Source organism: Martes martes (assembly GCF_963455335.1).
Source record: "Martes martes genome assembly, chromosome: 12".
Taxonomy (NCBI): domain Eukaryota; kingdom Metazoa; phylum Chordata; class Mammalia; order Carnivora; family Mustelidae; genus Martes; species Martes martes.
Window position 1 is genome coordinate 13,750,225 of NC_137900.1, and position 24,655 is coordinate 13,774,879.

Sequence of the window (24,655 nt, forward strand, 5' to 3'; positions counted from 1 at the left end):
TAGACCCTCTTCATTCTGTTATTTCCCTTCCCTCCTGTCTTCTCAATCCTCCCTTCCCAGCTCCATCCAATGCTCAGTGCCCTTTGTGTCAACAAACATGTACAGATCTCTGATCCGGGCTAGACACTGTGCTAAGCACCACGGTGTCAAGATGAGTCAGTTCTGTTTCTTGTCCGGCACTAAGGGGTGTTTGTTGGGCTCTGCCAGGTTCTTCTTGCCCCTCCACGTGCTGCCTCCTGGAACATGCTCTATCTACTCAGGACCCTTGGTATTCTTTTTTTTTTTTTCCCCTTAAAGATTTTGTTTATTTATTTGAGAGAGAGAGAGAATTAGAGCATGAGCAAGGGGAAGGGCAGAGGGAGAAGCCGACTCTCCACTGAGCAGGGAGCCCGATGCGAGGCTGCATCCCAGGACCTGAGATCATGACCTGAGCCAACAGCAGACGCTTAACCAGTGGAGCCACCCAGGTGCCCCAGCCTTGGCATTCTTAATCTGTAATATGAGCAATTCTGATTTTTCTGAATTTTACCAAAATTATTCTCAGAGAAATTTTTTTTAATCCTCCTGTAGCACATCCTCTAAGGATAAACAATGTGCTTTTTAGGCCACCAACATTTCAAGTCCAGTCCCCCAGTACAGCCTCTGACTGCTCTCTTCCAGTAACACCTCTGCCTTTGTGTGCCTCCTCTTAGAAGTTCCAGAGCTGCCCTTGACCCTGCCCTCAAGTGACTTACCACCTAGGGGAGTCACATCTAGATTAATTGTTTTAAAATTCTTTAATCACTCGAGAAGTCGATTCGAAAAGTTGCACAACTGATTTGGAAACTCCCAGTTCAGCAGGTGGCGGGACCTGGGCCAGAGAGGATGGGTGGGGCAGAGGACAAGAAGCCAAAAGCTCTCAGGGCTCTCTGTGCAACTGCACAGAGGACCAAGGTTCCGATTAGCATGGGGACTAGCAGGACACTGTGTAATGCCTCCATGTCTGGTTAGATCAAGAACAGTTCACCCTGTACGTAAGTAATACTTTGTCTCTGTACCCACCTGATTGAAATCAGCTAACCTTGAGGCAAAGAGCCCCCACTTCCCTACTAAACCTTTTGGCAAACTTTTTTCAGCTTTGTGCAAGGGATTAGGTTAACTCTTGCAAAACTGGTTCACCAGGAACAATGACTAAGTGGATTTTTTTTTTTTTTCCGTATCCGGCATATTGTGTCTGAGCAGCTATAAATATATTTACAAGCTGAAATTCCAAGGAGGGGGTATTAGCTTGCTGGAAAACAAGCCAGCTGAATGACGGGCCATCACCCAGCCAGCATACTGTGGTTTCATATTCATCGCTTGCAATTTTATTTTCCTTCTCAAGGACTTTGACTGGGTCATTTTCTCTTTCACACTAAGAATTTCTCTCCACCCAGCTCCCATATGTGTGTGTGTGTGTGTGTGTGTGTGTTCTGATCTCCCTAGGGGGTGGAGAGTGCCAGGCAGGTGTGCCCCTGTTATGAAATGTACTATCTACTTGTTTAACCACTCCAGTGATGAAAGGCGACTGCCACACAGGCCACGCTGTGAATCGGAAAGCCCACAGACGTGTTCTTTCAAGCAGGAGGTGTTTGGGGAGCCTGAATGTCTCTGTCTTCGGACACCGCAGGTTCCAGTTCCGATCTTGGTGCTGGGGCAGGGAGAGGGTGTGGCAGGCAAGGACGTTGCCGTAGGGCAGTGTTTCCGACTGCGTGTTCCCCGGAATCGGCTACAGGAGGCACGCTGCGGAAGTGTTTAGTGAAATAAGGATTTCCAGTAAGGGAGCTTTCTGGAGGTACTAAGTATGTTAATATGTCTTGGGCATAGTCAAGGATGAGTTATAAGATGTGTCATTTTTCCTAGTTTTTCACTTAAGCCATGCCACCTGCAGCCTTCCCTGGCCTAGCATTCTGAGAAACACACTTGTGTGCTGCCTGAGGGCAGGGAAAGAGGAGAATGAGGGAGGTATCCCCGAAAAAAACTTCCTCTGCTCATAGTTCCTGTTGATGTGCCTCAGTGGATAACTTTCCACTTTGCACTGTTGGGACTGATCTGGGGAGAGTAGACCCAACCTGGGGACTGCTGTGTATGGATCTAGGGCTTCCGGCATTTTTCTCACTCCTCTTCACACCTTTGTCCTATCTTGGCCCCGCTGAGAAATCAACATAATCCATCTGGCCGCAGAGCGCAGCCTTTCTCCCAGGTGAGGGGCTGTCGTCACAGTATATTTAGGGGTTGTTTACGATCTGTGCATCTGTTCAACTCGGTTGGGTCACCTAAGCACACATGCAGAGGGCTCCTCTCCCAGCTCCCCTGTTTCCTCCGCAAGGCGCTTTCTCTGATGGAACCTAACCAACCCTTTTACGGCCCTCGCAGTCACCCTGCTGTCCTTCCAGATCCCTGTGCCACCAGTTGGTCTCTGCCGTCTAGGACTCTGCCTCAGAAATATCAGACTTTCCTGTCTGTATGCCACCGGGCTCGATCCTGGCCGCTCTCCGTCACCCAGGCACCACGCCAGCCCATTGACTCCACTCGGTCCTTTGACTGGAGGATGGGCCCGGAGATTTCCACTTCTCCATGGCACCCCCGTTGATTCTGATGCCTGCCCGGGATTGAGAAACACGGCTCTTGGTTCTGGGCACACAGAGCCCTGTCCTTTTTCCTGGAGCCCCGCCTGGGTCAGGATTCCAGTTCCCTGACCTCTGTCTTCAGAGAGGGGGGGAAACAGAAGTATTTGTAAGGTCCCTATTAGGTCTCAGTTGCTTTAAATATGTTCTTTCATTTCATCTTCACAACACGCTTATGCAGTACACATTGTTATCTTTATTTAGGGAGGGAAAACCAATATTCAGAGAGTCTGGATTATTTTCCCAAAGGCTCACAAGCCGGCGATGGCATCCCAGGGGTTCAGCCTCCAATCTGCCAGCGTCGAGAGCGCTCTTACTTGAAAAAGTGTGGTCCGTGGGCCAACAGAATCAGCCTGACCTGGGACCTGTTAGAAATGCAAGTACTTGGGGGGCACCTGGGTGGCTCAGTGGGTTAGGGCCTCTGCTTTCGGCTCAGGTCGTGATCCCAGGGTCCTGGGATCGAGTCCCGCATTGGGCTCTCTGCTCAGCGGGGAGCCTGCTTCCTCCCCTCTCTCTGCCTGTCTCTCTGCCTGCTTGTGATCTCTGTCTGTCAAATGAATAAATAAAATCTTAAAAAAAAAAAAAAGAAATGCAAGTACTTGGGTGTCATCTCAGACCTACCCAGTTTCTTTGGGGGTGGGGTCCAGAGATATTTTATCAAGTCCCCCCAGATGATTCTGAGGCACCCTGAAGACTAAGACTATGTATTTCCCTGCTATATTGTCTTGTCTCTTTTCCTTATGTTTTAGTTTGGAAGAATTGCCATATTTCTTCCCCAGAAACCCCACTATCAGCTCACTGTGCCGTTCCTCTCATATCTTTCTCAACCAGTAGTTTCATTATGCACACTCTCCTCATTTCCTTAGTGGCATTCATGGTATCTTCACGAGCAAGGGGCTCTAACCTAGCTTCAGGCTTTGCACCATCTTACCTCCATCTCTTAAATCTTCCTTTGCACATTTTAAGACACGGAAGACACTGACTTCCAGCCCCTTTTTAAACTTGGGAGTACACTTGTATGTGGCAGCCAAGGCGGGGGTAGGGGACAGAAGACACACACCCAGAGTGAAGTTTGATCACACCAGCTTCTTCATTACATGAAACCCACCAGGGCTTGCAAATCCCTTCCTGTGGTCTGCTCCGAGTTCGGATTCGCAGGTAAAGGAGTGCAAACATCCAGCAGCCTTGGGAAGTTTCATTTAACATCGAACTGTATCTCGTTAAGGTGAAGTAAGAGCGGGGAGCTTCTGGAATACGGATCTGCTTATTCAGGGTTGGATGATGTCCAAGTCAAACCAGAAACGCCCCCAGCCACTCTGCCAGAAGATTTGGGGTGGCCAACACCTCTCGCTGACTCTGCCTCTCTCTGGACATGCAGAAAGTCCGGGTTGTTCAGGGAAAACCTGATTACTCTGTACACCAGTTTGATCCTGCCTTCAAAAGAATGTTTCTGGGGACGCCTGGGTGGCTCAGATGGTTAAGCAGCTGCCTTCGGCTCAGGTCATGATCCCAGCGTCCTGGGATCGAGTCCCACATTGGGCTTCTTGCTTGGCGGGGAGCCTGCTTCTCCCTCTGCCTCTGCCTGTGCTCGCGCTCTCTCTCTCTCCCTCTCTCTCTCTGACAAATAAATGGGTGAAATCTTGAAAAAAAAAAAAAGAATGTTTCTGTTATTCGGGCGACATTTGAGAAATGAATTTATTCCATTATCTTACCTTCATACATAATGCGTAATGACTGGTGCAGGACTGGTGAAGGGTTAGCATTTTGGAGTTCAAAACACCAAAGTTTCTTTGGGTGGCCAAGGCATGGTTGTTAAATAGAATAAGGAGAAACAGAAGGTTGACAAGGGAAACTTAGTTTAGGGGTATTGATTGATTGATTGATTTTTTCCTATTACATTTAGCTTTCCTGATTTTTTTCTTCAATGCCCTCTATTACCAGAATATTCCATGAATAAATATTCGGTTCTATCCCTGGGCCATCTGTAGCGGTCATGTTATTCTGTTCCGTGGCACACTCATGGGATTGTAGCCTAACTGGAATTACAGTTGGTAGAGGGAGATGCATTGGGTCCATTTATATCTTTCATCCTCCTTTTCTAGATGTATTCTCCCTGGATTAGAGTTCCTAGCTGTGAGTACTCTTGGGTCAGCTAAATACCAAAAAAAGAATTATGGATTCACCGTATAGTGACCTTGCAAGAAGTATCAGGGCGGCTTAGTTTCAAATTCTGCTCGAATTTCCAATATATTCTTGATACATTTTGCTTGGCAGTTGATTTTCCTTCTCACCACCCCTGTTTTCCCGGAGTTACAGCGCAAAACTCTATCAATAGAAGCCAATAATGGGGAGTGACTCAAAAGTCTAGCTGTTTTCATTAGTAAACTATTTGGGGATAAACAGCCCACATTTTACATTCTCATGCTCACAACACTGTACATAAATCTGACTCCCCCCCACCCCTCGGGTTCAAGAGAATATTTTAGAGATGATTGGCAGAAAATAGAATTAGCAAAACAGTGCTATCAATTTTCATGTTGAAAAGATTCAGAAGGAATGATGGCATCTTATACTTAACAATGAACATACAGGGATTTCTAGAAGTTGGCAAACTGTAAGAAAAACACATTTAGAAAATTGTACTATGATTTAATGTTCTGGCTCTACAGCTGATTCACTTGCGTTTTTTGTTTTGTTTTGTTTTTTTGTTTTTGTTTTCCCCTAAATATTTAAAATGAAATTTAAAGCACAGTTGATCTTGGCTTGGATTGGCAGCCTGGATATTAACTGGGGATTTAGTTAATATCTAGAAGTTGGTCTACTTCTGATGGTGGGAGCCAAATAGCCCCCTTGGAAGTTTCCAAGGATGTTGACTGGTCTTTTTTAATCCCTCTTCCTGCCTTCCTATTAGTCTCTACCTGCTCTAGTTGTATGCTAATTTGCCACACAGGATTCTGATTTTATGGAATTGCTACATCAATGTATATGGGGAAAACAAAATTTAATAAAACCCTTGATTTTGAAAATCTTGAGTTTTTCATATTAGATTTTTGGAGGAGAAACATCATCTCAATTTATTTCTATTTTAATAATCTCCAAGGCTCGGGTACCTGGGTAGCTCAGTCGTTAAGCATCTGCCTTTGGCTCGGGTTATGATCTCAGGGTCCTGGGATCGACCCCATGTCGGGCTCACTGCCCGACATGGGGCTCGATCCCAGACTCAGTAAGCTCAAAGGCTCAGTAATTAAATATAAGTTATGGAATGCCCCTTTCCAATATCCTACTCATTAAACGCATGTTAAACCTCAAAAATATTGAGTCAGTAGTCTACAATTTCCCATTCAAAACCTCCATAAAGCAGAGATAGAAATGTCCTTATTGTTTTTACAAACAAACAGACAAAACCAGTAACAACAACAGAACAATTTTAACACTTATTGCTATGTTGGCCTTTGCGTGGGTTTTATTCATTAAACATGTTCTAATAATTTTTTTGTGTGTTTTTTTTAAGATTTTATTCATTTATTTGACAGAGAGAAATACAGCGAGAGAGGGAACACAAGCAGAGGTAGTGGGAGAGGGAGAAGCAGGCCTCCCGCTGAGCAGGGAGTCTGATTTGGGGTTTGATCCCAGGACCCCGGGATCACAACCTGAGTCGAAGGCAGACACCCAACCACTGAGCCACCCAGATACCCCATAATCTTTGTTTTTTAAAAGTAGATAAAATAGCTTCACCACTTGAACCCCTTTGCCTCTGCCTCTTGCCATAGGACCATTAGCAGTCCCAAGAACAAGGGATGCACCCCAAATTCCAACTGAGTCAATTGTTTGACTACTCAACATCCCCTATGAGAAGTCTTATACAAGAGCTTTTGTTTCAGAATGAAGTACTGGGAAAATTTTCCTTCCCCCAAGCAATGCTTTTTTTTCCCTCCCAGGCAATAAGAACCATATAATTGAACATATTTTCCTTTGTGTTTGGCTGCCAGGAATCCCAGAGCCAAACTTTCAGTCCAATTTTTTATGGCCCACATATCTGGGTTCTTCCTTTCTTCTTGATATAGATCTTTGATCCTGACTTTCATTTATAGAAAATATGCCATTATTAAAGAATTGCAGAAGTCTGAATAGGCTTCCTGAAATACTTATTGGTTATAAGTAAACCAATAAGTCAAATGTTCGAAAAACAATGCATTTTGGCCAGGAGATCACTTTGCAAATGGTCTTCGGCTCCCAACCCAACCCGCAGAAACCTCTTTCATTTCCGGACACCTTTCCTGTGCATTTCCCACGTGCCAGATAGACGTGCTCCAGGCAGGGAGGTTTGCAAGTATTAACAAGGCTCGGTCTCTCAAATTCGAATAATGCAAAACAAAATGAAATAAGCAGGTGAAGTGGCAATAAAAACGACTTGATGTGGGGGGAGACTGGGGAAGCAACGATTCACTCTGCAGAGGCTTGAGAGATAAAGCGGTTTTTCAAAGGCTGCCGTTGAGGGCAGGTCGTTCCAAGCCGAGGAGGCTTCATCAAGAAAGCATAATGTCGGGGCACCTGGGTGGCTCAGTGGGTTAAAGCCTCTGCCTTCGGCTCAGGTCATGATCTCAGGGTCCTGGGATGGAGCCCCGCATCCGCATCCGGCTCTCTGCTCAGCAGGGAGCCTGCTTCTCCCTCCCTCTCTGCCTGCCTCTCTGCCTGCCTCTATGCCTACTTGTAATCTATCTCTCTCTCTCTTTCAAATAAATAAATTAAAAATCTTGGGGAAAAAAATGAGATCAGTGTTGTCTGCTTCATAAAGCCGCCTCTGATTTCTGTTTAAAGAAAGCATAATGTCACTGAATTACGGTGAGAAGTGACGAAACAGTGCTGTCGCGGGGTTAGTAAGTAATAGATTATCATTAATATTGGTCCCCAAGGAAGACAGGTTTATCTAGAGGTGAGTAATATTTTTAAAAAGGGACTTGGGGGAATTTCAACTGTTAATTTTTTGAGGAGCCTCCATACTGTTTTCCACAGTGGCTGCACCAATTTCCACTCCCACCAACGATGCATGAGGGTTCTTCTTCCTCCACATCCTCACCATTTCTTAGTTTTTTTGATGCTCGCCATTCGGACAGGTGTGAGGTGATATCTCACTGTGGTTTTGATTTACATTTCCCTGATGAGCGACGCCGGTCACACCTTTTCATGTGTCTGTTGGCCATCTGGATGTCTTCCTGGGAAAAATATGCTTTTCCTTTTCCTGGATGGGAAAGTGTCATGGGGACTTCCTGAATGCCTCTGGATCATGAGTAGGGCTCTTTCTGACTTGGCAGTCAGAATGAAGAGAGGGAGCAAATGAGGAAAGGAGAAGACAAGACAAGAAGAAAAAGGAAGGAAAAAGTGATGGTGGGGATGAACTGTGTTTTCCTAAGGCGGAGAGCGTGCATGAGGGTAAAGCCTTCTCAAGGAAGAATTTCTCTGGATTAGATCTGACTGAAATTGGGGAGGGTGGCATGAATAAGGCATGGAAAGTTGTCAGTGGGGGAGCTCCTGGGTCAGACTGCTCTGCTGTTGGGCATTTGATGGGAACACAATTGGTACGATGAAGCCATCAAGCATTGTAACGTGTGTTGTGTAGGGATGGAGCGGGTGGGACGCAGGTGGACCGGGGGTGGGGTGGGGGGGTAGGGGGGATGGGAGGAGTCATGGCAGACCCTGGGGCTTGGCGGTATTGATGCTGGACTTCCACGCCACCACCCTGAACTGTTTGACTCTGGGAGCTAATTTACGACCTCAAGAAGAGCTGCTTGAGCAGAACCAGAGGGAAATTTCATAAACAGCGAAGGCAGTGATTCCTACTGGCTGTGTGCTTTTGGAAACAATTTACACAAGGGCTGATTTCAACATGCACTAATATATACAGTCTAGCTGGCGTTTTATATGGAAACTTGAATAAACGGTTCTAATTGGTGCTTCATTTACATAGATTAGAGAGTGCCACAGGCCCATGTATTAGGGCTTAGGGATTTGGGGTCATTTAATGGAGATGGGGCTTTATTCAGATAAATAACCAATTTTAGGGGGCACCTGGGTGGCTCAGTGGGTTAAGCTGCTGCCTTCGGCTCAGGTCATGATCTCGGGGTCCTGGGATCGAGCCCCGCATTGGGCTCTCTGCTCAGCAGGGAGCCTGCTTCCTCCCTCTCTCTCTGCCTGCCTCTCTGCCTGCTTGTGATCTCTGTCTGTCAAAGAAATAAATAAAATCTTAAAAAAAAAAAATAACCAATTGTAGGGAATCCTGGTCAAGTTAACCTGTTATGAAGTAAGCAGTTTTTTAAAAATTTTTACTCTTTTGTAAAAGTCTCTATTTAAGCAGTGATGTAATAGTAAGGCTTGGAGACAACTGAAATGCCCATTGGTAAGGAACAGATTATATAAAGTAGGTCTATCCATAAAATAGTGAGGCTTGTAATGCTAAGACACACTGCCTAAGGTGTATGTTTAAGCTCAGAAAGAAGATGTAAAACAATGTGCAAACATTGGTATACCAACATTTGTGTTTTTAAAAAAAGAGGGCGCTGGGGGGTGTCTGGTTCACTCAGTCGGTTAAGTGTCTGACTCTTGATTTTGGCTCAGGTCATGGTCTCAGGGTCACGAGATGGAGCCTTGCATGGGGCTTCGCCCTGGGCGTGGAACCTGATGTAAGAGTCTCTCTCTCCCCCTCTGCCACTCCCCCACCTCTCTTAAAAATAAGTAAATAAATAAAAAGAGAAGGAGTCCTATATACACATATCACTGAATATGCCCAGTGTTTCTCTGGAAGGCCACAGAAGAAGCCTGTGACAGTGGCTGGCCCTGGGGAGGGAATATCAGGGATCAGGAGTAGGAAGGAGACTTAATTTTTCACTGCATTTCTTTTTATTCTAGACAGTCTTACCTTGAGTTTCTTTCACTCTTGTCCAGTGGCTTGAACTCGCTTTCCATCTCTTTCCATGATTCAGGAAAAGAGAACCCCTGTGTCAACATCAGACGGGGGAGCTTGGATTTTCCTGTCCTATTTGATGTGGATTTATCCCAGATTCCCCCACAGCCTGGGTCAGGGCAGGCATTGACTGACCTTGGTATGAAGTTATGTTGTTGTTGTTGTTTTGTTTTGTTTTAAAGGCTCTTCCTTAAATAGATGAATGAGAAGAACTCCCTCCTTCTCTGTGAAAGTGGCGTAGTGAACACTGTGGGATGGATCTCATTCACCACTTATCCTTGTGGTTAGGTACTGTTGTGCAGTCTGTATACTGTGCAACCACTTGTGGTGGTCCTAAACTGGGTCAACTTGTTAGCAAGACTGTGAATTCCAAACCCCTCCTTTGGCATATCACTAACAGAAAGCTAAAGCTCTAGGTAGCTCTTCCCTACTTTTCCATCTGTCCTTACAGTCTTCAGGGTGACCAAGTCCAAGGAACTACTGTAAGTCAGTATGGCGAATGATAAGAGTATCATAGAGAAGTATGTATGAAAGACTTCCAAAGAACAAGGAGGAGGCCATTCACTCTGCATGGTGATGGCTGCAACAGGTGAAGTAGTCTATGTCAGCGGTTCTCAACTAGGGCCCTCTGAGGAAACTTGGGCAAAGCCTGGAGACCTTTATGGTTGCCTCAGATGGGAATGGTGGTGTTACTGGCATCTACTGGATGGAGACCAGGGATGCTGTTGAACACCCTAACTAGGCACAGGACATCGTGTCCCCCCCCAGCCCCCGCCCCACCCAAAGAATCATCTAGCTCCTGATGTCAGCAGTGCTGCTCTTGAGAAACCTGGTCATATGCTGTGGAGACAAATAACTTTTAAAAAATCCCAGTGGCTTCACCCAACAACTAATTAATCTGTCCAACATGGGTTAGCAATGCAGTCCTGCTCATCCTGGTCCCTTCAGGAACTCTGGCTGAGGGAAGATTCATTTCCAAGTGGGCTTCCACCATTTCTGTGACAGGGAAGGGAACTCAGCAGGTCACACAGTAGATCTTAAAGCTTCTGCCCAGAACTGGCACACACGTTTTCCAGTCACATTCCATTGGCCATGATCTAGACCATACACCATGCCTAAATTCAGGGCAGGTGGGACATGCATTTCCATCTTATTCCAGAAGGAGGAGAGAGGGGAAATAATTGTGAACTGCCCTCAGGACTCTCACACTGATGGTAGCGGTGCAGTGACCGGCGTGAGGATTCAAGGAAGGCTTCTTTTCTTGTCACCTGTTGCTGCCTAACGCATCACCCCAAACTTAGGCGCTGAGGACAACAATCCTTTAATTTACTCCTGGAGCTGAAATCAGGATGGGACTGGATGGGAACAGCTCATCTCTACACCAAGTGGTGTCATCAGGGGCAGCATGAAAAGTGGGGGCCAGGCATGTCTGGCAGTTGGTGCTGGCTGTGGACCATGACCTCAGCTGTGAATGTCAGCTGGACCACCTACACAGGCCCTCTACGTGCGGCTGTTTGGCTTCCTCACAACATGGTGGCTGGGCTCCAAGGCCGAGAGTCAACGCTGCCAGTTTCTTAGAGCCTGAGTCTGGCAACTGGCACAGTGTCACTTCATATTCTGTTCATCGAGGAGTTTCTAGAGCCCAAATTTGAGGAGAAGGAACACAGACCACGTTGCAACAGAAGGGAGGTCACAGAATCTGGGGGCCATGTTGCAAAGCCGCTTTCCAGGTCGGAGTCGGGGATGAAGAGATGGGAAGATTTCTTTAGGTGCAATTTGGGAAACAAGCATGAGCCCAGGCACATCAGAGCTGAATTTATTCAAGCTTTTCAGCTGGTCCTGCTTCATAGCTACTACACCTAGTGCTGACATCAACCTTGTAAAAACGTCTTGCTCCAACTCTGCCATATATCTCAAAAACGTGAAGGTGAACTGCAATCTGGGTTTATTCTGATTTAATTATCTATGATTAAACATCACTCATTGTCATGCAAACAAATTAAATTATTAAAAAAATAAGGCTCCCCAAATTGTCTTTTAGGTATTTGTTTCTGTAATAATAGTTTATTTAGTTTACCCCAGTTTGGGGAGTTAGTATATTAGTGGCATTGACTCTGCTTTGGATTCATTTTGCTTTGAACTTCATGGTTCCATGTGGATTTCAAAGCCAACTGGACCTGACCTGAAGCACTTCTTTCAGGAATAAGATGAGGTATGGGTGGAGGAGTAGCATGAAAGGGTCACGATCTTTCTGATGTTGAGAATGACTTCCAATAGCCACGTGTGTTCCTATCTCTCCCGAGTCAATCCTAACAGCATTTTGTCTTTCAAGGTCATCTAAGTTGAACTTCCTAATTTTGCCCAGGAGGAAAAGGAGAAAGAGAAAGTGACCTCTTGGGGTTTTGACTCACTCTGGATCAGTAGGAGGAAGGGCAGCTGGTGGAACTGGATGGGACCCACTGATAAACTACAGGGAATCTGATGTTTCCCCCGCCTTCCGGCCCGAGGGAGAAAAGCTTCTTAGCGTCTGCTGCTCTGCCTTCTCTTGTGACCTCTGTCGTAGCCCTGGGCTGCGTCTACTCCACGTCCCAAGGCCTGGACCATTCCATCTGGCCTCCGATTATGCACTGACAGCTGCCTTTCTCCTCATCCTTTGTTCTCACTCCTTTGAATCCAAGGGGGAGTTGACCCACTGATAGCATTTGAATTTAGCTCATGAAAAATTCTATAACAAGTGTACTTGACAGTTTGATCTCTGGCTTCTCCCACACATTTGCCCTTTATACCCTGAGAGCCATAAGCTTCATTTCCTTGGAGCAGATTGTGATTTCAATGGAAAGGAAATAACTGTGTGGCCTTCAAGCTGAGCCAGTTCTAACAAGGACCAAACAAAGCTTAATCCTGAGCGAGAAAGCTCACGCTTGGGATCCGGGACTAGGAATCTCTCCTGCTGAACGGCTTGGAGGTTAGAAAGTCCCTGACCAGCGTTCAAAACCCAGCCACGCCTTTTACCAGCTGTGTGAGCCGAACAAGATGCTTAAACTGTGTAGACTCAGTGTCCCCTTATATTAAGGAGAACATTCATTAGTGCCCACCTCAAAGAGTTGTCCCATCAGTTAGTAAATATTTGTTAGTGCATCCCGTGTGTACGACTTCTACAGTTTACAATGCAGGGAGGAAGAAAAACAGTAAATAATCACAAATAAGTATACAATGAAAGGTAAATAAATCCATGAGCCATAAACTCCTAGATCAGGACTTTCTGGAGTGAGATGAGACAAAATCAGTATCCAGTCCACCCCGCTCTTTCCATGACAAAGAGCTTGGGAAAGACTTCCCAAGCAAAGGGATGGACGCTGGAGCTCAGATTACATAATGATTATGAGGAAGGTTATGGAGCCAAGGGGTAACACAGAGCAATTTTGGGCAGGACAGCAAGAGGTGCAAACGAATATAAGGCAGGAGAAAGCCTGGGCCTGCCTCGGACTGAAGACGGACATCAGCGTGGTAGAACCCAGCGGGGAGTGAGTGAGGCTAAATTTAAACGCTGGGATGAGATCACAAGCTGGCCTCTTAGGTGGCAGGAATGTGGGCTTGACCCGGGCTGATTTTAGGTAATTGCAGGACCAGATTTGCATTTGAAAAGATCAGCCTGGCTGCGGGCCGGAATGGTTCTTAGTCTCGGCCTTGAAAGCGAAGCTCTCAAAGAATTAACCTGGTCCCACCCCCCCAGAGATTCTGCAGTCCTCGGTTTCCTGCGGATCCCAGTAGATTACAGTACTTGCCAGGGTTGAGATTCGTCCTGAAAGGAGGCTCTCATTGATGCGGGGAAGAAAAATTACAGAAGTGCCACAGCAGCCCAGATCAGAAGTGATGAAACAGGTTCCCGGCAGAGGCAGGGGGCTTGTGGGGTCTAGGACAGTGGTTCTTCAAGTGTGCTGGAGTTCCAGCCTCCCGGAGGGCTGGTTAACATGCAGATTTCTGGCCCACTGGATTCAGTAGGACTGCGACTGCGGTGAGGCCTGAGAATTTGCATTTCTGACAAGTTCCCTGGATATGCCTTTGAATGTGGCTAGTTTGGAGACCACACTGGAAGAATCACTGATCTAAAGAAAAAAGGTCCGATTTGGCGGATAAAATGAACAGGATTTGGTGGTAGATTGTTATGCAGTTAAGTGTAAAGGAGGATTCAGGACCTCTTTCCTGTTTTCTGAATTTTGCAATGGAACATATGGCCAAGTCCTGTTCACAGGCATTCAGGGAACAGGTGATCAAACCAGAGAAGACCATGAATTCAGCGCTGCATGTGTACTTGAGTGTGCCTTTGAAAGAACTGAGTGGATATATCCAGTAGGACATACATATGAAACTCAGAGGGAGGTGATTAGAGATATAAATTTGAGGGTCATTGTATAAATGCTTCTTGAAGCCAAGGACTTACCAATGGGATCATTCAGTTCTCTTCCTTTCTTTTGTTCTAATCCTCTGTTTGAAAGCTCTGGCTTCTCTTTTTCTTGGTCTTTCCTGAGTGCCATAATCCTTCCAGCCTCCACGCCTTCTTATCTGCTGTTCGTTCTGTCTGGGAGAATGCTTCCTCTTCCCCCTTCCGTAACTCTGCTCCTTTCCCTCCTTTCGATCCCACCCCCATCCCCCTCCCCAGCTTGGTCCTGTGTGGCATTAACAATCCGGAGCCTTTGTTTCTTTCTGAAGCATAAATCAGAGTTGGTGGCCGCGTGTTTATACGTGCGATTATTTGCTAAACGGTCATCTCTCCCACAACACTCTCAGACAACACCAGCGCTATCCGAGGGCTTGGCTCAATATCTTTCACTTAGGAAAACCCTCTGAGACACTTGATGAGTATCCGGCATCTCAGTCACGGAGACGGTAGCTGTTTTAAGCAGTGGCGATTTCTCAGGAAGAGGGAGAAACGGTGAGTTTTGTGAAGCTGTTTATTCTGTGGTAAGTTTTGCAGGACTCGGGGTGTGTGAACCGGCAACTGCGCCCTCTGGTGGAAGCAAGCGATGCAACAGCTATGATCTCACAGACGGGGCTCCTTGTTGCTTAAACAGTATTGCCCTGGGAGAAAAGACTCATTCCTTACACGTAAAAAATAAGACTAGGGGCGCCTGGGTGGCTCACTGGGTTAAGCCTCTGCCTTCGGTTCAGGTCATGATCCCAGGGTTCTGGGATCGAGCCCCGGGCTCTCTGCTCAGCAGGGAGCCTGCTTCCCCGCCCCCCCCGCCCCCCCCCGCCTGCCTCTCTGCCTACTAAGTAAATTTTACTAGAGGGAAGACAGACTCTCTTTCTCTTTGAGAGATCCAGTTGGAGAAAATTGGACATTATGGAAAATAGTGTTTATTTTTCAAGAAGAGAAGCATTGGAATCGAAAGTGGCTTATTGAAAGGACTCACGTGGAAATAAGGAAGTTAGAGGTCTCCGCCCAAAGTCAGAATCGGAGGAAAACAGGAACAGGCCTATAGCTGGGCTTCTCAGTCTGCTTTGCATTTTGTTACTGGCCTTTCAGTGAGGATATTGCTCATCTCTGGCCTTCTGTCTCGTAAGCCCTGCAGTGTCAGCCCTGGGTATCAGTTACTTTCTCCCCTCCTTGCTCACCATTGGGGCCCTTCCTCTGCAAGGGGCGAGGTGTCACTAACTGATGATGACAGTAATTCGGGCTGTGCAATTCGGTGGTCTGAGAATGTGCTTATTAATTTTCTTTGTTTCTAATTTCTCTTATAATGGGAAGTAGAGAAGGAGGGAGAGAATCTCAAGCTGACTCACTGAGGGTGGACCCTGACCCTGACCTTGATCCCACGACCCTGAGCTCAAGACCTGAGCCAAGATCAAGAACAGGGTACTTACTGGACCAAACCACCTGGGTGCCCCTAAGCCAACTCTTCTTGCCACTACCATTAGACTTACTGAAGGACATGAAGCCAAATGGGTTGATTCTAGTCAGTCACTTCCCTGGATATGATGTCCCTATTAGACAGAGCTTTTGTATCTGGCTACTTCATAGACCCCTGCCCAGACTGTATATTGTTTGCTCAAGAGTCTGGCGTCCACTCTTCTTCCACTCAGAAATGATCATTGTTGGGTCTCATATAGTACAGAACATAATCACTCTGTCAATTAAAGTGGCTTTCATTTGAATAGGCTTAAAGGGAATTTATTTCTTACAAACTGGAAAGTCCAGCATTAGAATAGCCCCTTCAGGTGAGGGTTGGAGCCAGTGGTCCAATGCTGTCAAACCCCCCCCCTTTTTTTTTTCACTTCACCTGATTTCTGCAAGGTTGGCTTCACCTTCTTTTTAAAAGATCTGTTTATTTGAAAGAGAGAAAAAGCATGAGCAGGGGAGGAGCAGAGAGAGAGCGAGACAAGACAAGCAGACTCCCCATTGAGCACAGAGCCTAACACAGGGCTTGATCCTAGGACCCTGAGATCATGACCTGAGCCAAATCAAAAGTTGGATGCTCAAGTGACTGCACTACCCAGGCTGTGGTGGCTTTGTCTTAAGTTTGCTCACCCTTTAGGCCCTCCTCCAGGCCTCCCTCTCTCCCTTTACCTAAAAACACATCAGTTTTTTCTCCATTTCTTCTTTTAAGGGCCCTGGGATGCTGATGACTCAAGGCCAAAGCTTGTAATTGCTTCTTTTTCAAGTCCCATCACCCCAGAAACCGGGTAATAGTTTTTCCAATCTCTAAAAGGAGATAGTGTTCCCATTGACTGAGTGCCATTGCTTTTTTGCACATAGAAGACCAGTTAAAGAGTGGATGCTAGAATTTTCAGGAATCTCTGAAGTGGGGGCATCTCACAGGGCCAAGGGAGGAGATGTGCATTGCATTTAATTATTCATGTAGGTGTTTATTTAATTTAATTTTGCCTGCTAAAGATGGAAGCTAGTTTATTTTAATGCAACATAACAGATGCAATGAAAAGCACAAATCTTAAGTGTATAGTTTGATGAGTTTTACCAGTGTGTACACCACTGTAACTAATATCCACACCAGATAAGAGAGCATTTTTAGCCCTTTAAGAAGCTCCCCATGCCTCTTCCTGGTCAGAACATCCTTCAAGGTATTTACTTTTGAAGAGAATGAGAACTGCATCAAAACAAAAGCATGGAGAACAACAAAATGTTCCCCAATGCATATTATCTTCCTTATATTTATCACCAAGACCCCATGATAATAAAGATTTTGCCACATAGTATTCATTGATTCCCCTTCCCTTGACGTGTGCATTAAGTATTTTAAGCAAATCCGAAATATCACATCATTCTATTCTGATATGCATCTCTGAAAACATGGAAACTTTCTTTCTTTTTTTTAAAGATTTTATTTATTTATTTGACAGAGAGAGAGAGAGAGCACAAGTAGGCAGAGCGGCAGGCAGAGAGAGAAGGGGAAGCAGGCTCTCTGCAGAGTAGGGAGCCTGATGTGGGACTTGATCCCAGAACCCTGGGATCATGACCTGAGCTGAAGGCAAATGCTTAACTGACTGAGCCACCCAGACGCCCATATGGAGACTTTCTTACATAGCTATAGGTACTACTAATATCCATGACTAAATGATAAGTCCTTGGAGTCCTTTAACACACAGTACATGTTCCAGTCTGTCCAATTGTCTTTGTATAACTTATTTGTTTGAACTGGAATTCGATCAAGATCCAAAGCAGTCATCTCCAATCTCTCTCTTTATCTGTGTTTCTCTCTTTTTCTCCTTGTCATTGACTTGTTGAAGATGCTGGTGAGTTGAGCTGTAGAATGTCTTACCTTCTGGATTTGTCTGTTTCCCAGAGCTGGTGTCTGACTTGGTCCACCAGCGGCCATTCACTTTATCAACCGGAAGTAAGCTCTAAAGGTTTAATCCAGTCCAGGTTCAGATTTTTGCAAGGATATGATGTTGTGTCTGTCACAGTGCGCCACTCCACGAGCTACATCATATCTGGCTGTTTCACTTTAATGATACTGACTCTTGAATTCAGGTATTCATCACCTGATCCCCATTTCCTTATCAACCTTTTATCGAATGGTTTCCACATTAGCTTTAAATATTTGCTCTACAAATATTTATCAGAGCTGCAACTGAGCACCTTTCCTGTATGAGATACTGGGGTTTAAAAAGGTGGGCAAAAGAAACTGATGGCTAACAAGTATAAAGACTGTTTGTGTATCCTCAGCCTATCAGTGTACCCCCCCAAATTGGGGGTGCCTAGTTTTGGAGATTTCCTCACCAGGGGAGAGCGGGAATGACAAATGCCATGGGAGCCCAGTGCTTCCCTCATGTCTAATTAATCCATTATCTTTCCTTCCTCTGTTTCTCATTCCACTCCTTTCCCTTCATTTTCTGATCACTTTGCCCTCATTCTGTGTCAGTTAGACCAAGGATCTGTGTTGGCGGTGTGGTGCGCTCCATTATCCGTGTTTGTGTACTGTGGTGCTTCATGGTGGCTCTGGCTTCATAGCAGATCATACAACAATCTAATTTTGTAAAAGAAAACTGAGTCGCAGAAACCAGGTTACTCATCTAATTCTGGCCTGAATAAGAAATGACCACTTCATTGAAAGTACTGAGTATCACAGCTTTGCCAAGCAGCAGAGATTCTTTTAGGAAGAAATTCAGAAACCCGTAGAGGAAATCTGTACCAAAGCCCACCTCATAAGGAATTGTTTACACTGTCTCCTCGGGGAAACTCGGGATAATATACATTTAACAAAGTCGTTTTGGGGCAGCTTGAAGCAGCTAAGAGCTGTATTTCTGTAGGTCTCCTTTGCAGAGTTCAAATGCTAAGGGCTTTCCTTCCACCTTGATACATTACTAACTGGAGAGAAATGACAGTTGAAATATTAGGGGGAAAAAAAAGAAGAAAGGAAAAACCACTACAGTCTCTGGAAGGCGCCGTGCGTGAGACAGCTGACTGTCTGGGGCTTGTAAGTGTACAGCATGGAAAGATCTCGTTCCTGCTTCATTTTGTGCGTGTGGAAGACACACCGGCCACCAGCAACCCTGGTAAATATTTGTGGTTTCGAATTTCACAAACTCCTACACCGTCAGCTTAGCTGCTCCTGTTACAGAACCTTGGTGACAAGGATCACAAAACTGCCATGTGGGAGCCTTCTCAGATGACAAGATTCCTAATCGGACAAGTTTATTAGCAAAGACTTTCGGCTGCTGCCTCTCTGGAGAAGCACGTTTTACATCTGTCACGGGCCAGGGTTCTGGCCACTGAGTTTTCTTCCTGCTCAGAGAAGGAGGGACAGCACAGTGGCCTTCACGTGGGGCAAGCGAAGTGTCCTGGCCAAGCAGGTCAGCGGGACACAAGAGTGCACTTCGGCTCAGAGAGACTCAACTCTGGAGTCCCCAAGCTCTGTGACAGATTTCCGTTTCTGGAAAGAGAAGGGCCACCTTGAGGGCATCTGCTGTTTCCCCTCCCGCAGATTAAGACTGAAGACTGGTAGTCGCCTTGTGTAGCAACCGCATAAACGGCCACCTTTTCCAAGCTTCGCCCCACGAGGCCCTGGGGATAAAGATGGGTTAGCACTTGGTATGGGCAGAGAGAGATAATGCACTGATGATGATGCCTAGATAGAGAGGCCACCGGGCTTCTGGTGTTATTGGGATCTGTGTTGGGTGGGTTCTGTTTGGCTCCCATCATGGGCATTAATGGTGATCACAATAGCATGAGTAGTGGGGCCCGGATGTCAGTGCAGAGCCTGTGTTTTCTGTCTTCTCCGGGATCTCTGCACTTTCCCGGGGATAAATGTCACTGCAGACCTGCCTCCTCCTTCATGCTATGGCGAGAACCCAGTCCGTGTTCCCAGCCTCTCATTTCTCTTCAAGGTCCCTTTTCTCTACTCCATGCTGAACCAAATGCCGTGCTCATCTCCCTTTCTTGGAATGACATGAAAATAACACCCTCATGGGGCATTTATGGGTAACAGGTTGGAGAGCACAGATGGGCTTTATATCCTAGCAGAGCAAACATCTTAAATGGAAAATGGAAACAAAACAAAACAAAATAATCCTCAGCCTAGGCCGGTGGTGTTGCTTTCTTATCTCTTTGTGCGCTCTTTGACGTCTATAGACTCCCCCTCGGAAATGCAAGTAAACTCCTCTGTTTGATCTCTGCTCTGGGGACTGTCCTCTTTTCCAAAGACAGGGGAGTGTGCTCTTTCTCCACGAAACCCTCTACTGTTGGTCCCCGTCTTGGTCTCCTTGTCCACCAGTCCCTGTGATTGAAAGGGGGCCCCTGAGGGACTTATTTTGCAGGGACATAAATTATTTCCTCTCTCTGTTCTTCCAACCTGGAAGATATATTCAACTGTCTTCTGACTGAATGAAAAACAAGTTTGTTTCCCACCCCCCCCACGATACTAGAAGAATAACGTAATGGAGCATTGTGAGGTGTTGATTGTTCTCTGTTATCTATTATTACTAATATCTTTGTCTGCCTCCCAAATGTTGCTGAAAAGTGTAGCAAATATAGTGGACACAGAGCTCTGATAATAGAATTACTGAACTCCTCAAGGCCTGGTTTTAGGCCATGAGATGAATCCTGGCCTTCTTATTGTTCAGAAGGTTGAATGGGTTTCAGGGTCTTCATCAATGAACCGTATAGAAGGGGTTCTGGGAGGGAAGAAGAGGAGGTCTTTTGGGGGAGAGCAGAATTCACAGTCTGGAAACTGTTCCTCCCTACTTTCTTCCCACGGGGGAGAGGACTTGGGTTTGTTCCTCTCCTTGTCCTGTACACTTGGGGATTCCAGATCCATGTTTCCTCCTCCCCGCTTCCTTGGGTTCTGACAACGATCTCCGTATAAAGTTGCTTACTGGTGGACCAGCATAGTGAGGGACACTGTTTGGGCAAGGAGAAAGGGACAGCAGAGACATGGCTCAAGTGGAAGAAGGAATACCAGAGGACACCCACCATTTCATTTGCAAAGATAATGGGATTTCCTCCATTACATGAATGCTGAAGAAGGTAGATGGGGTGAAAGCTTTTTCGCAGATATCTCCCCAAAATAGAGGACCCGTGGGTGTATGGATCTCAGTTTCAGAAACTCTGTAGATTAGGGGCACCTGGGTGGCTCAGTGGGTTGGGCATCTGCCTTCAGCTCAGGTCATGATCCCAGGGTCCTGGCATCAAGCCTCTTATCGGGCTCCATGTTTAATGGAGAGTCTGCTCTGCTTCTGAGTAAGGGACACTCAGTGTTCAGTAGGCAGAGAGAGAGAGAGCTCTGTGATCAGGCTCACAAAAACCCCCAAAATATGGAAGTGTAGGGAAACCAAATAGGGGAACAAACCCCTAGGTAGACCACCCTGCCTTAGGCATGTAGGTGGGTGGTTTTTTTATGATAATCACCTGTGACCGGCAGAGAGTTACCAGACCCTAAAAAGGAAGTAAGCCATTGAATGTGTTATCACTGGTCTTATCACTAATCCTTGCTCAATGGTGGTATCAACAGAGATGTTAGAAGGATTTCAGGTCCCGGGCTAGCTTTCTATAAAAGAGCGAACCTGAATGCTCGAGGTGGCAACCCCTCTCACTCTGAGAGCTCTTCCCGTATCTTCCCTTACTAAACGTCTATCACTTTACTCACTCTCTGTTGTCCGCAAGATTCATTTGACTCTGTGAGACAAGAACCTAGTTCTCCCGCTTCACTTCTGCCCTTCCTCGTGCCTTCTCTCTCAAATACAGAAAGAAAATCTCTAAAAAAAAATAAAGGAGGAGCCTCAGCCCTCTCAGAACCAGCAATAGGGAACTGTCGATAGATTCTTCAAGGCCGACAGTGAGGAGCTGGGTATTTAATGGGGATCAGGAAGAGTGAGGGGTGTCACTGTCATTCCATACACATCTATCCATTATTCCCATTCACTGAGACACTGGAAGTGTATCTCTTGGCCTAAGGGAAATGGCTGTAGACGCAAGATGATCCTAAACCACCGAACAAATAGGATATTCTCGAACAATTTGCAGTTAACTCAAGGTGTTGTGACTCCTAAGCATTAAGGCTCCAGGGAAGGAACTGGCTCAGATTGCCGGCCGGGGTGTTCCAGCCGCCCTGGGCCAAATGCTTCAGGCTGAATGATTTAGCAAGAAGAAAATCGCCGGGGCACAGAGCAAAAGCCAAGTCGAGAAGCGCAAGTGTCTTCTAAATGCCCATCTGAGAACTCGTGAAACAGTAGCAGGGCTGGGAGGGAAGTCAGATGGAGAGTGGGGGGCTGGGAAAGGAAAGTAGTTACCGCGACTCTGAATGCCGGGATCACTGCGTCCGCCGACAGAGGTGGGGTCAGCTGTTTTAAATTGCTCCACCCAGCTGATTTTGCCGCTTTGACTTCAATCTTGAAGCTATAAAGCTCACGACTTAGAGCCTGGGGTGAAAATTGGAGTTTCAATCTAATATCAGCTAAGTGATGTAGTAAGTTTGGGGTCAGAATATATAGATTTTTTTTCTTTTTTTTTTTTTAGAAAAAATTTTTAGAAAAAGGAAAGGGCAGAGGGAGAGGGAGAATCTTAAGCAGGGTCTGTGACTCTGAGATCCCAACCTGAGCCGAAACTTAAGGGTCAGGTACTTAACAGCCTGAGCAACTTGGACGGCCTGGGGTCAGGCTGTCTTAAAGAAACGCATTTTTGTGTCTGTCAGAAGACAGTGGTGACAAATAGGATGTTCTATCTTGGACATGGCTTCTGCTAGAAGAGGATGACACTGGAATCTTGGAAGTGGCAGAGATTCTGGAAATTCAGAGATGTGGGTGCTTCCACGGGTGGAGAGAAGCTCCATGAGATCGCTGGGCTTTCCTGGGCTGATCTCAGGCTCACACACAGATCTTGCATTTTAGACCCATGAGAAGTCTTAATTTACTAAGTATTTCTTTGGTGCTGGGCTTTACACCAACTGTTGGAAAAACAAAAATGAAAATGGGCTTCTCGGTGTCGGTGAAAGTGATGTACAAGTCCTGTGGAGATCCAGACATTCAAAGGATTATGAACATGATGTAGAAATGACCTCCAGAGGAAGCTCAGAGTCGGGAGGGGTTGACTTCCTGCTGATGGAGGGAGGGCTCCATGGAGGCGGTGTTAACTTCAGGATTGAAGTTCATGCCTCAGGTCGACCAGACGCCAGATTACAAAGGCTCTCACTTGCCAGGTTTAAGGGAGCCATTTAAGTCTTTTAAGCTGTATGGTGACATGATTAAATGGGCACTTTAAGGAAGTGTCTATGGCAGTACGCAGGGTGAAGTGACAAAATTCTACACTTTGGTACATTTAGTTCTAAGTAGTGATTTTACCTTTAATTGTATCTACACCTTCTTGACTCTCTTCAAGCAACAGAACTTACTATTGGGTCCATGGTCAAAGGAGTGAGACTGATACAAAGCGAAGGTCAAGCAAAGCTTTATTTCACGCCAAGCATTGAGAATCAAACTGGCCGGCCAAGGCTGTCTCTTGCAAAGAGGCGACCTCTCTCTGCCTTACAGACTAGCTTTTAAGGGCAAAGGCCATGTGGTTGGGCCTGGACACGCACAGGTGGCCAGTGAGATTGTAACACAGAGAAAGCTGCACAGTCCTGCTAGGTCACACATAAGTGACCAATTGAATTACAATTTATCCTATAGTAGATATTTGAACTGGCCTATCACCTTGGTCAGAATTGGCTCCCGAAAGGCACCCAAAGGGCGGGGCCCATACTCCTTGGTAGCTAGGGAGACAGTATGCGTCCCCACTGATTGAATACCTCCACCTGGCCTGACCTACCCTTGTATTTGGGCTTTGTTACCTGGGACTGGTTTCTGGGACTTGTTTTTAAGTAAGTACCCTGGGGGGAGAGGGGGCAGGGACAGTTTAAGTTTTACTGCATAAACAACAAAATCACTGTTTAACCGGATGTCATTGCTCTGGCTAAATAGGCCCTTACACTTACAGACTTAGAAACCCTGTTTTACACCCCAGCACCTGGCTCTGTCACTGACTCAGCGCATGCTTGTGCTCCAATCTTAGAGTCCTACAACACTGTTTACAGAAATAATTAAGACTAATGAATGAGGGGTGCCTGGGTGGCTCAGTGGGTTAAGCCTCTGCCTTCGGCTCGGGTCATGATCTCAGGGTCCTGGGATCAAGCCTTGCATCGGGCTGCCTGCTGAGCAGGGAGCCTGCTTCTCCCTTTCCCACTCCCCCTGCTTGTCTCTCTCTGTAAAATAAATCAATAAAGTCTTCAAAAAAAAAAAAAAAAAGACTAATGCAGTAGGCTATGTGCCAGTGTACAATCTCCCGACGACCACCAACACTGTAGGCTCTCCTTCCTTTATTTTTTTTAAGATTTTATTCATTTATTTGACAGAGAGAGAGAGATCACAAGCAGGCAGAGATGCAGGCAGGGGTGGGGGTGGGGGGGTGGGGGGAACAGGCTCCCTGCTGAGCAGAGAGCCCGATGCGGGGCTCCATCCCAGGACCCTGAGATCATGACCAGAGCCGAAGGCAGAAGCTTAACCCCTTGAGCCACCCAGGTGCCCTGCTCTCTGTTCTTTAAATGAGCTTTTCCACTGTATCTTGGGCCTTACAAAGTAGACACTTTAATACTAGATTTCCTGAAACACAGTTGTGTAGCATCACCTGTTCTGGCTAGCAAAATCAAAAAAGATGGAAAGAGCCATCCTACAGAAATCTTACTGTTCCAAGCCACTGCTGTAATTCTTTTTCCTGTCATTTAGAGAGAAAACAAAAAACAAAACCAAAAATCCAAGCACTTTCCTGCATCTAAATATTCACAAAAACCCAGAAGTTCTTAGTAATAAATTCTAGCAGAACCTATGTTTCGTCTTACCCTATATTCTGTAAGCATGGTTCTCGAACTTTGGTGTGTTACCAGAATCACTCACAGGGCTTCTTAAAACAGAGTGTTGGATCCTGCCCAAGAGTTTCTGATTCAGCTGGTCTGGGATAAGGCCCGCACATGTCCTATTTCTGCCCAGTTCCCAGGTGATGTTGCCACTGCTGGTGCAGCGACCCACATGGAAAACCATTGCTCAGAAATAGTAACGGCTAACTTTT

The 24,655-nt window shown here is 46.1% G+C and overlaps 1 protein-coding gene across 1 annotated transcript in view; it reads left to right on the forward strand.

The window, feature by feature from the left end:
• Nucleotides 1-920: 920 nt before the first annotated feature.
• Nucleotides 921-24,655, forward strand: part of TMC1 (transmembrane channel like 1) — a 206,495-nt gene continuing 182,760 nt past the window's right edge. Inside the window, exon 1 of the mRNA XM_080820083.1 lies at nucleotides 921-1,009. The gene's annotated coding sequence lies outside the window, so the exon portion shown is untranslated. The remainder of the gene's footprint in view (nucleotides 1,010-24,655) is intronic.